At 44.9% G+C, this 12,020-nt stretch overlaps 1 protein-coding gene across 1 annotated transcript in view; it reads right to left on the bottom strand.

Annotated features, from left to right (window-relative positions):
• EFNB3 (ephrin B3) overlaps positions 1-12,020 on the bottom strand; it is a 190,107-nt gene that overhangs the window by 19,798 nt on the left and 158,289 nt on the right. The gene's annotated exons all lie outside the window — the stretch shown is intronic.

The raw sequence follows: 12,020 nt of genomic DNA on the forward strand, positions 1-12,020 counted from the left end.
TATAAAACTCAGCCCGGAACATGATATATTTAAGGTCATGAGTGAACGTCTCTGTACATGACTCAACAGAGTTGCAGCCTTTGTTAAGAAGCAATGTAGGCTAAACGAGCTCACTTGTTAACGAGCTCTGACAGCCATCTTGGGTCCTGTTTTATTAAATCATGTCCCCCACTGTCCCTTGTCACGGAAGGAAGAGTCCAGAGCCAATCAGAGGCCTGCGGAATGGGGGGGGCGGCGAGACGAAGGGTGTAGAATGACATGCCTGTGGGGGACAGGGTTAAGGAAGGCGGAGGCTGGGAAAGCAAGGGGACATAGATATTATGAGAGAGAGGAGAACGAGGAATGCAGATGGCACAGATGGGTTTGATGTTCTCGCTATATGGCAAGGTCTTGGTTCTCACGGATTCATGTAGGAAAAACCTACTTAGAAGAGGGTAGACGTATATGGGAGATTGTCTCCTGATATTGAGGAATACTGGCTTGTATCTCGGTGGAACACAGAAATATTCCAGAATATTGTGTGCAATATTAAGCTTGACGGATCATTGGTCGACTCTTCACTGATGATTTTCTCATTGGTACCAAAGAACCACTTCATTATTGTTCCCGCAAACCTTGGGAACTCCTGGTTACACTAACACCGAAGAGCTACTGGTTGGACCGTGACTTGGAAATTCTTGATTCAATTGGGACTTTGTTGGCACTAGTGCAACCATCATTTAAGTACTGCTAGTCTAACTATGGCTCAGGAGCTTCTAGTGTAACTATGACTTGGGAATTCTTAGATAAACTATGAATACCGAGCTACTAGCCCTAACATAACCAGGGATCTACTGGTTTTACCATGATTTTGGAACTCCTGGTACATCACTTGTAGGCTTCTGGTTCCACCTTGATTTGGAAGCTCGTACTTCCACCAAGGCTTGGGCGCTCCTTGTTCCACCATGACTTGGGAGCTCCTGATTCTACCAGGAATTAGGAGCTCCTGGTTCTATCATGATATTGGAGCTCATGATTCCTCCATGACTTGGGAGCTCTTGGTTCTACCATGATTTGAAAGTTCCTAGTTCCAGCATGACATGTAATCTCCTGGTTCCACCATGACTTGGGAGCTCTTTGTTCCACCATGACTTGGGAGCTCCTGGTTCCACCATGACATTGGAGCTCATGGGTTATGACTTGCAAAGTTATGGTTCTACCATGACTTGGAAGATCCTGGCTCCATCATGACTTGGAAATTCCACCATGACACAAGTGAGGTCCTTGTTCCAGCATGACTTGGAATCTCCTAGTTCCACCATGACATAGGAACTCCTGGTTCCACCATGCCATGTGAGCTCCATGTTCCACCATGACTTGAGAGCTTCTGGTTTGACTATAATTTGGCACCTCATGATTGTACCATCACTTGGGAGCTTCAGGTTCCACCATGACTTGAAAGCTCATAGGTAGAGATGAGCAAACCGTGGTTTGGTGTTTGGACCGAACAGAGACTTCCAAAAAAAACAGTTTGGGTATTTTATGTATGCAAACCACTCGCGCAAGCATCGCTGTGCTCAGGTACGCTGAGTGCTGAGCCCAATGCGAGCCGTTTGCAGTGTTTGAACGGCTCACACTGGGGGTAACAACAGTTATCGATGTAGTGTGTACCAGAAAAAAAAAAGGGAGGAGACCTGAACTTTAGTCACTTCCATTGGGATTCAGGTGAAGTTTGGGTCCCAAACTGAACTTTATCTAAAGTCCGGCTGAAACCGCTGGACGAAAGTTCCACAATTTCACTTGTTTCTACTTCTGGTATTGATTCTGATACACTACAACTCTGGAGCTCCTAGTTCCACCATGACTTCGAACCACTGATTTAACTATGATTCAAGAGCTAATGGTTGTACAACTAGTTGGAACATTCATTTTAACTATGAATTGGGGGCTTCTGATTCCTAACCTTCGAGTTCCTGGTTCCACCACCCATACCACAGTCTTGAGTGCATGGATTCAGACCTTCGAGCACTTTATGTTGGACACAGGGTGCTAGAGATAGATATGAAATCTGTATCAGATATATGCTTTAGATATGATGCATATCCAATGATTGTTGAGAAGTATAGGGAGATAATATCTGTATACAGTAGATTAGACTTTCTGGGGAGGGGGCTCAGGTACAAAGATGACACAAGAAGTGATGTCAGTGAGACAGTGTATATGTGTAGTTAAAGGAATGGGTTGATGTTATGACATGGTACAGGTCCACTTGGGCCGTATGTAAGGAATGGTGCTAATGTTCCTCAAGGATCCCATGTTGGGTCATCTCCTGAGTGAGAAGACCATGATATTCGGGGACACCCAGAAAGACAACTTTTGGAAATATTCCATCTGGGCGTCCTGCTGGGGTTTTCACTGAGGAAGGGCTGTGTGGAAAATTGCAGGGTAACATAGATATGAATAAGGTCCAGCATTGTCCCCACGTTCTCCCACAATCCTGAGAGCCATGTGGTAAGTAGCAGCAGGTGAATGAGTTTGGTGGCGACGAGGAGAGTCAGAGGTAGACTGGTTCCTCCCGGCCTCTTTGCCCATGTCCCCCTCCCCACTTTATTCCTGACCTAAATGTCAGATCTCGTTATTTCCGCTTGCTGGCACAGCAAACAAGAGCACCCCGAGGGGAAGTGCAGCAGAGTATGGAGGGAGAGGCTGGCAGGCGAGATGTGCGGGGAGGGGAGCAACGGCACCAACGTATTCTAGGAACAGAGAAAGGGCCAAGGAAAGGGGAATGGAAGCCAAGGGGGAAAGTCACGAATATGGGCCCCTCTCTCCGAGGGCCTTACATCAGCTGCAAAGGATTTGTGTGTGGCAACTGAATATTTATATATATAAATATATATATATATATATATATATCATAGGTATAGACGTTGCAGCAGTTCCGGTGCCCTTGGAGAGGGTCGTCCAAGCCTACGACTCTTATTGTTGGTGAGAACATCAGCCGTGACTTTATAAACCTCTATACCCACTCAGTAAAGTGTGGCATTGAAAGCCTCGGCGTTCCTCCATTTAGCGTATCAACTCTGATCTGGTTTCTTCCCATCCAGTTACTTAAAGGAATAAGAACTAAGAACAATTCCTATTAAATTCGATTCCACTAAAATACCTTGTGTCGCAGAGTTAAGTCCTAATTAATACGAGGGTCTACTCTTTCTAAGGTATCCTTTCATGTCAAATTTTATTGCAGTTTCTCGCTTTCCACTTATTATAATGGCAGGTTATATCCATAAGACATCAATGCAACAGTGACCCCCCCCCCCCCCACTAAATCAAATCTTGTAGATACAATAACTTTTCAATTGAGCTTCACCCAGATATGGAAGTTTACACCTATATTAACTGACAGTTTCATTGGGTCGTTACTTATGGATTATGTCTAGGCCTGGGCCTAAGGCGGTAACGCATGACAAAGAAAGCAAGGAGAGCATCTCCTGGACTACTCAGATTAGCCTCGTCTAGGAGGATCGTGCTCATAGTTATGTAGGGTGCTGCGGTTGCTTTAGTAGTGGGTGAGGGATTGACCCTGGACGCCTCGGCACACTACATGAAATACCCGGTCCTGGTTGGGTGTGTGGACTTGTGTCATGGGGGCTGTTCGGCTGGTCAGGACCAGGTGATGATTCAGGAGACCACAAGTTCATCTTTAACAACTCCGTTTCAGATCCCCTTGGGTTGCCTCCTTTCCCACTGGTCTTGTCCACTACAATAGTAGGGTTTCTGACAGTCACTTCCCTTTCTATGGCTCCACGTTTCTTCTTCTGGTAGAGAAAGGAGTACGGGGCTTGTACCTCTATGGCGGAGCAGAGACTAGGCTGTTAGACTCTTGGAAGAGAGTGCACCAGAGTAAACCTACTACTTTCATAAGCTGGTTGGGATGAACGACCCCTAAAGACCTGTCCTCCAGCTCCATCAGTCTGAAGCTGCTCCTTTCGAGGGTCAGTCTCTAGCCTCACTGTTGTTTCTGCTCAATGTCTCAGACAACATTCAAAGGCCACGCTATCTCCATTCTGGTCTCCTTCCTTCTCCTTCCACAGATCACCCACGGCATGCGGCTTCGACAACCTGCAAGCTATATGCCCATCTCTGGGCCTTCACTAACGTTCTGGAAGGAACCGTCTCTGTCCCTGTCAGCAAACTCCTCCTATTGTGGGCTGGTCTCAACGCTTAACTACTTCCTTGCCCTACAGTCTGACAACCACATATAAAACACTATACGTCATACATTACATATCACACAACCAACGCTACATATCACAATCCACATGACACAATTTATTTATTAAGGACGCAAGGCATTATTCACATTACACCACACAACGCGATTGGTGTCTTCAGTTTTGTTGGAAAAGAAAAAAAAGAGGAAAAAAAATCACCTGAAAATTTACCGTTTCTATTTTTTTTTAATTTATGGCATTTACCGTACAGGTTAACTAATTTATATTTTGTTAGATAAGACTTTTATTCATATATACTTATTTTTATTATTTATATTTATAATAATAAAAAAAATAGTTTTAATTAGTTTTTTTAATTTTTTTTTAAAAAACTAATTAAAACTATTTATTTTTTTATTTACTTTATTTTTTTAGTTGCTAGTGGACCACAGTATTGCAGTATATCAGGAAATTGACGGTCTTCTGTGAAGCATACTCAGTACTGTCATGGCATCCCGTTGCTGATTGGCGCTAAAATCGGAGCAACTTTTCCTGGAAATGAGCGCCTTATATGCTGCTGTTAGAAGTTGACAATAGCGATTAAGGGGTTAACCAGCAGCAATCGGAGCTCAGCAGTGCAACACAGTTGACACCTACCTGGCATGGAGCGGCCCCAGTGCCTCCATATGCAGCAAAGGGGATAATGTAACATATTGAAAGTCTCATTTAATCTAAAAATTTCCAGAATTCTGTGCTGATTCTTTTTTAAATGTTTCTTCACAGAGGCCAGAGGTCCATTTTTCGGATGTGCAGCTCAAAATCTGCACACATATGGAGTTAAGTAAAAAAAAAGTGCCCTCAGCCACCACTAGAGGGAGCTAACTGCATACTGAAGTATTATTGTATTGGACGTGAGCTCCCCCAGTGGCGGCTTCAGGGAAATACACTGATGAGCAAAAGAGTAAAAATGTTTTGAACTTTTGACTTTCAGGCTTGATATCTAAGGCCGCCATCAGGGCACTACCGCCCTTACAGGTGTATGGGGCCTGGTGAAGAGAGCAGCCTGAGTCCAGACGTGGTAACTACTTTTCTTTATTTTGCTCCGTCCGGGCCCCAGTCACAGCCGCAGCCTGTAGTATGGCCGAAGCAGAGGGGGACACTTTAACTGAGTGCTCGTTACCACATGCGCTTGAAGTGCACCGCATGCAAATTAGCCATGTGGTGGCACCGGGGGCAGTGAGGCAGAGCAGGGGCCGTCATCCCGCAGCCCAGCATGCAACGATCTCATTACAACGCAGAGCCGCGGAGGTGACAAGGACGCAGCAGGTGGTTGGGAATGGTAAGCGCTCCATGGAGGAGCTGCAGACAGGGAAGGGACCATTGTAGAGGCTCGTAGAGGGCGCACATCCAGTTAAAATGCCTCACAGAGAGGATGTCGCGCGACGTGGGAGCTGGGAGGGGGAGTACATTTTTTTTATATATATATTTGCATTCGAGACAGTATGGAGATATATTAACCAGGACGGGGACATATATACAGTGGGGGAAAAAAGTATTTAGTTAGCCACCAATTGTGCAAGTTCTCCCACTTATAAAGATGAGGTCGGCCTGTAATGGCCATCATAGGTGACCACAACTATGAGAGACAAAATGAGAACACAAATCCAGAAAATCGCCGCGTCTGTTTTGGTCGGATGATTTTTTTTGAACGCTATTGTGGAAAATAAGAATTTAGTCACCTAAAAACATGCAAGATTTCTGGCTCTCACAGACCTGTGACTTCTTCTATAAGAGGCTCCTCTGTCCTCCACTCATTACCTGTAGCAATGGCTCCTGTTTGAGCTTGTTATCAGTATAAAAGACATCTGTCCACAACCTCAAACAGTCACACTCCAAACCCCACTATGGTGAAGACCAAAGAGCTGTCAAAGCACACCAGAAACAAAACTGTAGCCCTGCACCAGGCTGGGAAGACTGAATCTGCAATAGGCAAGCAGCTTGGTGTGATGAAATCAACTGTGGGAGCAATAGTAAGAAAATGGAAGATATACAAGACCACTGATAATCTCCTTCGATCTGGGGCTCAATGCAAGATCTCACCCCGTTGGGTCAAAATGATCGCAAGAACGGTGAGCAAAAATCCCAGAATCACATGGGGGGACCTAGTGAATGACCTGCACAGAGCTGGGACCACCGTAACAAAGCCTACCATCAGTAACACACTAAACCAGGGACTCATATCCTGCGGTGCCAGACGTGTTCCTCTGCTTAAGCCAGTACATGTCCAGGCCCGTCTGAAGTTTGCTAGAAAGCATTTGGATTATCCAGAAGAGTATTGGGAGAATGTCATATGGTCTGATGAAACCAAAATAGAATTGTTTGGTAGAAATACAACTTGTCGTGTTTGGAGGAGACAGAATGCTGAATTGCATCCAAAGAACACCATACCTACTGTGAAGCATGGGGGTGGCAACATCATACTTTAGGGCTGTTTCTCTGCAAAGGGACCAGGAAAACTGATCCGTGTACATGAAAGAATGAATGGGGCCATGTATCGTGACATTTTGAGTGCAAACCTCCTTCCATCAGCAAGGGCATTGAAGATGAAACGTGGCTGGTTCTTTCAGCATGCTAATGATCCCAAGCACACCGCCAGGGCAACGAAGGAGTGACTTTGTAAGAAGCATATGAAGGTCCTGGAGTGGCCTAGCCAGTCTCCAGATCTCAACCCCATAGAAAACCTTTGGAGGAAGATGAAAGTCCGTGTTGCCCAGCGACAGGCCCAAAACATCACTGCTCTAGAGGAGATCTGCATGGAGGAATGGGCCAACATACCACCAACAGTGTGTGCCAACCTTGTGAAGACAGAAAACGTCTCACCTCTGTCATTGCCAACAAAGGATATAGAACAAAATATTGAGATGAACTTTTGTTATTGACCAAATACTTATTTTCCACCATAATTTTCCAAAATAATGTTCCCAAATGAGACGCTGTGATTTTCTGGATTTGTTTTCTCATTTGGTCTCTCATAGTTGTGGTCACCTATGATGTCAATTACAGGCCTCTCTCAGGAGAACTTGCACAATTGGTGGCTGACTAAATACTTTTGTCCCCACTGTATACCAGGAAGAACCCAAGAGGGAGACATAGTTACCATGAGGGGGACATACATATACACCAGGAGGGGGACATACAGTATATACAGTACCAGGAGGGAGACATATACACCAGAAGGGAGACATATACCAGGAGGGGCCCAGGAGAGGGACATATATACCAGCAGGGAGACATATATACAGTTGAAACCAGATGTCCATCCACTATCTAAAAAGACACATCTGCAGGTTTTTCCCATTTTAGGTCAATGAGGAACCAAAATTATTTATATTTGGAGAGAGAAAGAGAGAGAGAATGTGTTCAGGCATTTTTATTACTTTCTGGAAAGTCAAAAGTTTCCATACACTCAGGGGCACTTTGCACACTGCGACATCGCAGGTGCGATGTCGGTGGGGTCAAATTGAAAATGACGCACTTCCGGCATCGCATGCGACGTCGCAGTGTGTAAAGACTGGATGATACGATTAACGAGCGCAAAAGCGTCGTAATCGTATCATCGGTACAGCGTCGGCGTAATCCATAATTACGCTGACGCCATGGTCCGATGTTGTTCCTCGCTCCTGCGGCAGCACACATCGCTGTGTGTGAAGTCGCAGGAGCGAGGAACGTCTCCTACCGGCCTCACTGCGGCTTCCGTAGGATATGCGGAAGGAAGGAGGTGGGCGGGATGTTTACATCCTGCTCATCTCCGCCCCTCCGCTCTGATTGGCCGCCTGCCGTGTGACGTCGCAGTGACGCCGCACGACCCGCCCCCTTAACAAGGAGGCGGCTCGCCGGCCACAGGGACGTCGCACGGCAGGTGAGTGTGTGTGTGAAGCTGGCGTAGCGATAACTTTCGCTACGCCAGCTATCACCACATATCGCTGCTGCGACGGGGGCGGGCACTATCGCACTCGACATCGCAGCATCGGCCTGCGATGTCGTAGTGTGCAAAGCCCGCCTAAGAGTACTGTGCCTTTAAACAATATGGGACAGCCCATATGATGATGTCATGTCTTTGGAAGCTTCTGATAGGTTTATTGGTAACATGTGAGTGAATTACAGACACACCTGTGGATTATTGTAATGCACACCTGAAACACATGGCTTCTTTGTGCAGCATCATAGGAAAGTCAAAAGAAATCAGCCAAGATCTCAGGAAGAGGATTGTGGACTCGTACAAGTCTGGTTCATCCTTGGGTGCAATTTCCAGATTCCTGAAGGTGCCTCGTTCATCTGTACAAACAATTATACACAAGTCCATACAAGATGGGAATGTCCAGCCATCACACTGCTCAGGAAGGAGACGGGTTCTGTGTACCAGGGGTGAACGTGCTTTGGTCAGACATGTGCAGATCAACCCAAGAAGAAAAGCAGAAGACCTTGTGAAGATGCTGGCGGAAGCTGGTAAGATTGTGTCATTATCCACAGTGACACCGAGTACTGTATCAACATGGGCTGAAAGCTGCTCTGCCAGGAAGAAGCCATTACTCCAAAAGACACAGAAAAGCCAGATTAATGTAATGCGCACAGGAACAAAGAGCCTAATTTTTGGGGACTTGTCTTGTGGTCTGAAGAAACTAAAATTGAACTATTTGGCCAAAATGACCATCGTTAAGTGCGGAGGAAAAAGGGAGAAGCTTTGAAGCCTAAGAACATCATCCAAACTGTGACACACGGGGGCGGCAGCATCATGGTGTGGGGGTGTTTTGCTGCAGGAGGGACTGGTGACTTCACAAAATAGATGGCATCATGAGGAAAGAAGATTATGTGACAATACTGAAGAACATCTCAAGACATCAGCCAGGAACCTAAAGCTTGTGCAGAAATGGGTCCTCAAAATGGAGAATGACACGAAGCTACTGCCAAACTAGATACAAAGTGGCTTAAGGAGAACAAAGTCAATGTTTTGGAGTGGCCATCACAAAACCCTGACCCCAATTCTATGGAAAATGTATGGGCCAAGGCCGGTGCGAGCGGCGACCTCCAAATATGGCTCACCTACACCAGATCTGTCAGGAGGAATGGGCCCAAAATGCTATCAAATATTGTGAGAAGCTTCTGGAAGGAGCCAAAACGTTTCACCCAAGTAACACAGTGTAAGGGAAATGCCACCAAATACTAATGACGTGGAGGAAGCTGCACTGTGGAAAGGAAGAAAAATGCCTGAAAACATTCTCTCTCTCTCTCTCTCTCTCTCTCTCTCTCTCTCTCTCTCTCTCTCTCTCATTATTCTGACATTTGGCAAATAGAAATAATTTTGGTTCCTAATTGACCTAAAATGGGAGAAAAACCTGCAGATGAGTCTTCATAGAGAATGGAGGGAAAAACCTGCAGATGTGTCTGTATAGAGAGTGAAGGAAAAACCTGCAGATGTGTCTTTATAGAGAGTGAAGGAAAAACCTGCAGATGTGTCTGTATAGAGTGCGGAGGGAAACTAAGGGTTTCAACTGTATATACTAGGAGGGGTCCAGGATGGGGACATATATACCAGGATAGGGACAAATAAAACAGAATGGAGACAAATAAACTAGGAGGGGTTGAGGAGGGGGGCATATCTACTAGGAGGGGGACATGTATATACCAGGAAGAGGCATATATACCAGGAAGGGCCCAGGAGGGGAATATATATACCAAGATGGGGAGATATAAACCAGTAGGGGCCCAGGAGAGGGACATATTAACCAGGAGTGGCCCAGGAAGGGGACATATATACCAGGAGGGGGACAAATAACCCAGGATGGGGACATATATGCCAGGAGGGGCCCAGGATGGGGACATATATACAAGGAGGAGAACATATATTTATATATAAACATGGCTGTTATTGATATAAAACATATTAGGTTGACAATAACAAAGGTTAAAACAGGACTGACAAAGAAAAAGAATGGATGAAATAGGGGGATGGACAAAATAATGCTGTACTTATCCCCAATGAAGTATCAGGGCACTGATAACAGAATGCCCAATAAGTAGCAGCGTCAGCAGATAAATAATATAATCCTAAAACACACAATACCTGGCTGTAGAGGCTCATCTTAAAGGTAATGTGGCAGTAAGTCAATAGAGTGTATACAAAAAATGTCAGGCATTTCTTATTGTATTATATATTTTGCATTGTTTAATCTCTTTGCCTGCGTTGTATTGTTATGAGTATTATTGTCTTATTATTCATTTTTTATATCCTCTACAGCCAGGTATTGTGTGTTTTGCGGTTATATTATTTCTCTGCGGACACTGCGTTGTTTATATACATATTCTGCATTCTATTATCAGTGCCCTGATACTCCATTGAGGATAAGTACAGGATTATAATATTAATCCCCTTATTTTATCAATTTTTTTTCTTGCCAATCATGTTTTGAATTCTTTTTAACTTTTGGTTTTGTCAACCTTACATGTTTTGTATCAATAAAAGCCATGTTTCTATATAAATAGCTGGGTGTGCACATTTTTTACCTAAGCATCTTTTTCCCTCTCATGTTACATTTTTTTTTGCATAGCTTTTGTAGGCACTCCTCCTTTTATTTATATTTATTACCCTGTGGTATCCATTACACCTTTCTTAAAGTGTTGCGAGTAGCAGTGTGTGTGGAGGGATATTATACAGAGGGGCAGTGTGTGGGGGAATAGTATACAGAGGGGCAGTGTGTGTGTGGGAGATATTATATAGAAGGGCAGTGTGTGGGGATATTATAAAGAGGAGCAATGTGGGAGAGATATTATACAGAGGTGCAGTGTGTGAGGGATATTATACAGAGGGGCAGTGTGTGGGGGAATAGTATACAGAGGGGCAGTGTGTGTGTGGGAGATATTATACAGAAGGGCAGTGTGTGGGGATATTATACAGAGAAGCAATGTGGGAGAGATATTATACAGAGGTGCAGTGTGTGAGGGATATTATACAGAGGGGCAGTGTATGGGGAGGGATATAATACAGAGGGGCAGTGTGTGGGAGGATATTATAAAAAGGAGCAGTGTGCGTATGGGGATATTATACAGAGGAGCAATGTGGCAGAGATATTGTACAGAGGTGCAGTGTGTGGGGGATATCATACAGAGATGCAGTGTATGGGGAGAAATACAATACAGATGGGCACTCTGGGAGAGATTTTATACAGAGGGGCACTGTGTATGGGATATTATACAGAGGGGCAGTGTGTGGGGGGATATTATACAGAGGGGCAGTGTATCGGTGGATATTATACAGAAGGGCAGTGTGTAGAGGAATATACAGGGCACTGTGAGTGGTAAAAAATATTATACAGAGGGGCAGTGTGTGTGTGGGGATATTATACAGAGGGGCAGTGTGTGGGATATTATACAGAGGGGCAGTGTGTGGGAGAGACATACTGAGGGGCAGTGTGCATGAGGGGATATTATACAAAGGGGCAGTGTGTGGGGGGCGTATTATACAGAGGGGCAGTGTGTGGGAGGATATTATAAAGAGAAGCAGTGTGCGTGTGGGGATATTATACAGATGGGAAGTGTGTAGGGAATATTATACAGATGGGCAGTATGTGGAGATATTATACAGAGGGGCAGTATATGTGGGAGGATATTATACAGAAGGGCAGCATGTGGGAATATTATACAGTGACGCAGTTTGTGAGGGATATTATACACAGGGCAGTGTGTCGGGGTATATTACATATAGGGGTAGTGTATGGGGATACTATATAGAGGGGTAGTGTGTGTGGACGATAATATACAGAGGGGCATTGTATG

The sequence above is a fragment of the Anomaloglossus baeobatrachus genome, chromosome 4 (assembly GCF_048569485.1).
Source record: "Anomaloglossus baeobatrachus isolate aAnoBae1 chromosome 4, aAnoBae1.hap1, whole genome shotgun sequence".
Classification (NCBI taxonomy): domain Eukaryota; kingdom Metazoa; phylum Chordata; class Amphibia; order Anura; family Aromobatidae; genus Anomaloglossus; species Anomaloglossus baeobatrachus.